Raw genomic sequence first — 6000 nt, 5'->3', positions numbered from 1 at the left:
ACTCACACAAAAGGTTTGAAATGGTTTTTAAATCAATTCACTGGCTAAAACTCATTTTTATAAAGGGGCCAGTCGATCGGATCATAAGCCTGAATGATTGGACTTCTTACAAAGATGATCCGATAGACTGGATATGCACGGCCGATTGAACCATGCTAAAAAGGAAATTTTCCTTTAGCTGGTCAACTAGACCTTAGGTCAATCAACATGACCTCTCGGGTTCAGGCCTTTTCAATTGGAGAAGTCAAGAAAATTATTTTGAAATTATAGTTGATTATTCTTTGATTCTTGTTTATATTTATACTCATTTTGAAGATCATATTCATATTTCTCCTACTTTCATTTTGAAAATCTTTTTAGTTATTCAGGAAGAGCTTTGAGCATATACGCACTCATATATACTTACTTCAAAGGCTTCTTGTTCTTGATATTTTCAAAGGTCAATCTTGAGAAAATCATTTTCCATACTCTCATTTACTTGCAAAATATTTTTTGAGAGAAATACCAAAACTTTACTAAGCTTCATATTTAAAATAATTTGAGTGCGCATTTAGAAATGTTTTTCATTGTACAAATCAGCTCTTAAAGGAGTATTTCATGTACACCAAATTATTTTCAAATCATTGCCTTTGTGGTTCGGGTTGTGAACTGTACCAAGTAAGAGGATATCACATGGAGAGGTATCTCCGCCTATAAGGAGGGATTACGGTGTAAACCGTACTGAGCAAGGGTATATTGCTCAGAGAGGTGTGGTTACACTCAAAAATATACTAGCGGTTAAGTATAAATTAAGGTGTCGATCCCATGAGGAAGCCCTTACAACAAAATAGGTTGAAGAGAATCAAGTATTAAGGATAACAAGGCGTTGAGAATCCCTTCTATGCTTCGTAAATATATTTCCTACTTTGATTCAATTTTATAACTCAATTGAAAGTTTCACATCCCAAACCTTCAATTGGAAAGTATTTCTTTGAAGAACAAATTATAAGAAAATGTATTTGATATGCATAAAACTCTTTTTCCTTGAGAACAACAAGATGTTATGATATAAGTTATCTGAAATCGACAATACATCTACTGACAATATTGCAGTAAAAGATTAACCTATATAATAAAACTATGATTAAAAAGAAATTACATAAAGAAAGCATGACTAAAGTTATACGAACTTGATAACCATAATCTTTGGTTTAATTGAAACTGAAAATGATAAAGAGCTTCATACACAATAAAAAATATTACATTTATTAAACTCCAATTTGAATCAAAGTAGAGAAGTAGAAATAGTATACATAGAGGTTCATCTCTATTTTTTGTTAAGAACTCTAACCTAACTTACAATTCATCTCACAAACTTGAGAGAGAAGTTCTACAAAAATTTTGGGAGAAGAATGGTCAGAATTTTGTGTCCCTAGAGCTCTCCCAAGGTTTCCTTTTATATGCATCACAAGCACCTTATGCAAGTGTGAATACAAGTTTCAACACAAGCTGAAATTTTATCAAGTTCCACGAGATTGCACCATTTTTACCCCTTTACACATGGAATTGTGAGCTGGTCGAAACATAAAAGTTGTAACCCTATGTCTTGGGCATTCAGAAACCAAATTTAATCTTCATTCAAGAGTTAGTTTTACTCTCTGAGACTGAGATCCATATGTAAATGAGCGAAAATTACTAAAGCTTTCTTTAATAAATATTTCCTGCACCATAAGAGCAATAATTTGAAAAGACTGATCCCAACCTTTACCCAAAAAGATAGTGAAACCCTATACCAAGAATGGGAAATGTTTAAAGAATTATTAAATTTGTGCCCACACCATGGGTATGAGAATTGGCGCCTAGTTAGCTGCTTTTATGAAGGACTCACAATTAGGGAGCGCCAATTCGTGGAGATGATATGCAATGGAGAGTTTCTCCAAAAAGATCCTGATATAGCAATTGAATTCTTGAATGAACTTGTTGATAAAGCTCACACCTGGACTGGACCCAGTGCTACCGATAACACATATAGGTCAAAACATAGTGGTTTCAACGATCTACGAGAAGAAGACGACCTCAAGGCACAATTGAATCTTGTCACAAAGAACTTGAAGCCTGGAAAGCAGAGATAGTCGGCCCATCCAAACAGTTGTAAGAGTGGAATCTCAAGTCACTTGCTTTGTCTGTGGAGAAGTGGACCGCATAGCTTAGGAATGTCCCACCTATGGAGAGATGCGAGGTATGTATGAAGAACAATGTAATGCACTTGGAATGTTTCAAAAGCCATACTCGCCATACTCCAACACTTACAGTGCATGCTAGAGAAACCATCCCAATTTTAGTTGGAAGTCTGAATCTAATTAGCCTGCACCATCCAATCACAACAATTGGAAACCTGAGGTACCATCACAACGATCTTATCCTCCACCTCAATATTATGCTCCACCAACAAGATCTTTTTTGGAAGACACTTTACATGCATTTATGGAGGTACAGAATAAGAAGAACAAAAAATTTGAATTTTTCGTTACACAGGTGGTGGAAGAGAACAAGGAGACAAAAAGTCAAATCACTAGATTAACTAGTTCTCTGACAATCCAAGAGTGAGGTAAATTTCCTTCGCAGCCTCAGTCAAATCGAAAAGGGCAACATATGGCAGAAACTTCAAACTTGAGAGGAGTAGAAAATTAAAGGGGTTAATGCCATTATGACTTGAAGCAACAAAACTTTAGATGGATCAACTTTGCCAAACAACAAAAGCACTAGTCTTGGAGATGCCTCTCCACAAGAGCCTAAGATCAAAGAAGTTTTCCGATATAGGTTCCATTTCCCCAAGCTCTTCGAATGGGAAAATTACCAGAAAATCAAGGTGAGATTCTTGAACACCTCATACAAGTTAAAGTAAACTTGCCTTTGTTACATGTGATCAAGCATCTACCAACATATGCAAAGGTAATCAAGGATCTATGCACCATGAAGAAAAAGCACTATTGACCCTATGGGTCATAACCTGTTTTGATTATGACAAATACTCAGGTATTTAATGTCTGCTGAGTTGATGTGCATGTTTGTCTTGACAGTATCATATGATGGCACTCAGAGACCCAGAGGAAAATGAAGACCCTGAAAACCCTAGTTGTAATTTATTTGTTGTAATTTCTATTTAGGTCTGTAATAGTACTTAGGAGAAAAAGGTCTGTAATATTTAATGCATATCATGCATGTAGGAACTACAAAGCTCAAATGGCTTAGTGCGACTCTAGGTCCCTACACAAAAATCAAGACCATAGATGTTTGGTTGACCAACCCCAGATTTTTTCGGTGCCCTAAATACGACCAAGAAATGACCCTAGGACACTCACACATACTCATATATGTTTGGTTAAATGAATAGGGTGATTTCTTGCTTAAAAAAACCAAATTGCACTAAATGTGCACATTCGGTCGACCGTACTTGTATGTACAAAGATCTCCCGGTCGACCGAACTAAGACCGGGTCAATAAATTGACCATAGCCCGATTGACAAAACTTGTCCAGTTCACTTATACCCAGTTGAACAAACTCCCTTGGAGTCAACATAATTGACCATCTGGTCGACCGGCCAAGATTGCATACCAATGCCTTGATCGACCGAGTTCCCACGTGTGAGAACTCAATGGTCTGGTTGACCGAACTAGACAGTTCAAAAAGTTTCCGATCGATCGAACCGTGCTAAAGGGGAAAATCACCCTGAACCTCCAAGTATGGTCAACCGAACTTGTAGTACATATAATTCCCGGTCGACCGAACTTCAAGCAACTTAGTCAACAAAACTTGCCTCGGTCGACCGGTGCTGTTGGGTTGCCCATGATTTTTACCGTGGCTAAAATATTTAAACGGGGTTAATGAGGGTTAAAATGGTTTAAAACAATATTAATAATACCCTACATGTTCGAACGACTATAATTCTTCCCACTTCTATATATATTCCCTCATTTTCTTAGATTAAGCGGTGATTAGGATTCATGATTAAGAAAAATCCTTAGAAAATATTTTTTGTTCTAAAATCCTCATACTCCTCTACTTTGTTTTCTTTGAACATCCAATCGTAGAGAGAGTGTTTAGAATATTAGTGCTTTATCCTAGTAGCCCTATACTCATTGATATTTGTATTCTTTGATTTTTGTAGAGAGTTTGGCTAGGGTTCTTCCCACGGATTTAACTTGATAAATCTTGTGCTGAGAAAACTCTTTAGCTTTAGGATCTTTGCATTGTCATTGCAAGATTCCTTGAGTAATTATTTTTGTGTGCAAAATATTTTATAAAACTTGTCTTCAAACAACTCTTGTCCTTGATACAATTTAAGAAAATATTTTTGAGTTCGTTTAAACAATATTGCTAGCATCTTTGAAATACTAATCTGATATTGAGATTTCATATTCTTTGTTTTCAAATATTAGCTTGCTTGAACACTCTTGCGCTTGATCTAGTATAATTATTATATTGAGTGTAGATTGCACATATATACCACTGAGCTTACAATTTTACATGTTTGGTGTGGATTGATTATTACATGTGTATATTGTAGTACATAATCTTCTTAGTGTCAGAAGCATATCTCCGTGCACGCAAAAATTGTATTACGCATTTGTTGTATTCCAGGCATGGGCCTAAAGAGGAAGACTAGCCCTGTTGAATAGTCCCAGACTGGCTTAGACCCAGTTAGGAAAGTTAGGTGTGTCATCCTGGTAAGGCGTGTTGGTTAAGGTCAGGCCCTTTAATTGACCTGTTTGTAATTGGTGCCGCTCCACCTGTTAAGTGAGCCTTTAGTGGAATTCTCGAGCTTGCGAGCTAGAGGCAGGGACGTAGGCATAGTTGGCCAAACCCTAATAACATATTATGCATGCATTTTATTTTTACGCAATTTATTTATTGCACATGTATGTTATACTGTGAATGTCGTGCATTACTTAATTTCCTAACGTTATTTTTAACTACGCATTTGGAACTATATAGACAGACCCTAGGTTGCGAATATACTGCTGTTAGATTAGCTAAACCTAGGAATAAATTTTAAAATTCCAATTCACCCTCCCTCTTGGGAATACACCAAAGCTAATAAGCACCATGTCAAGAAGATGACATTCTTGAACGAGCAAGTAAGCGCAGTGATTGAGTAGAAAACTCCACCAAAATACAAAGATCCAGGATGTCCCACAATCACCTGCCATATTGGGATAAATGAGTTTAGCCAAGCTCTACTAGATCTGGGTGCAAGTGTCAACTTAATGCCTTACTCAGTGTACATGGACCTGGGACTTAGGGATATTAAGCCCACTTCTATGGTATTGCAACTGACCAATCGTTCCGTGCGATGATCAAGGTGGATAGTGGAAGATGCTTTGCTCCAAGTTGATAAATTCTACTATCCCGTTGACTTTTTGGTCCTGGATACTCAATCAGGGGTTGACATGGAGCCAAAAATCCCGTTGATTTTAGAAAACCATTCTTGGCTACTACAAATGCTTTGATCAACTATAGTAATGGCCTCATGAAGCTTTCATTTGGGAACATGACTTTTGAAGTTAATGTTTTCAATGTTGGAAAGCAACCACGAGATGAGCATAAGTGCTATCAAACCTACCTGATAGACACACTTGTTCAGGAGGAAGTACACTTGCATAAAGATTTTGAATCTTTATATCACCTCCTCCATAACTCTAACTTTGATTTATTTCTATTTCCTATAAATACTATTAATATTCTGTTGATTTTGATGAAAAATAGGATAAGCAATTGAAATGTTGGCAACCACGCTTTGAAGAGTTGCCAAGTGATAGAGAAAAGCCGAAACCCTCGACCTTGGAAGCTCCAAAAGTCGAACTTTCCCCACTAACCAAGGGTTTGAAGCATGCATTCTCAGGAGTAGGTGATACCTTTCCTGTCATTATTTCTTCTGAGCTTAGTGATGAACAGGATGGAAAATTGATAAATTTGTTGAGAGAACATAAATCTGCACTAGGTTGGGTCATAACTGACAT

General features: G+C 36.8%; 1 non-coding gene across 1 annotated transcript; it reads right to left on the bottom strand.

Annotated features, from left to right (window-relative positions):
• Positions 1 to 1718: 1718 nt before the first annotated feature.
• On the bottom strand, positions 1719 to 1825 carry LOC131167172 (small nucleolar RNA R71). The gene has a single exon (XR_009140029.1). It is a non-coding gene; the product is annotated as a small nucleolar RNA R71 (small nucleolar RNA).
• Positions 1826 to 6000: the final 4175 nt, after the last annotated feature.

Source organism: Malania oleifera, chromosome 10 (genome assembly GCF_029873635.1).
Source record: "Malania oleifera isolate guangnan ecotype guangnan chromosome 10, ASM2987363v1, whole genome shotgun sequence".
NCBI lineage: Eukaryota > Viridiplantae > Streptophyta > Magnoliopsida > Santalales > Ximeniaceae > Malania > Malania oleifera.
The sequence above is the reverse complement of the archived record's forward strand: the minus strand, read 5'-3'. Positions and strand labels throughout refer to the sequence as shown.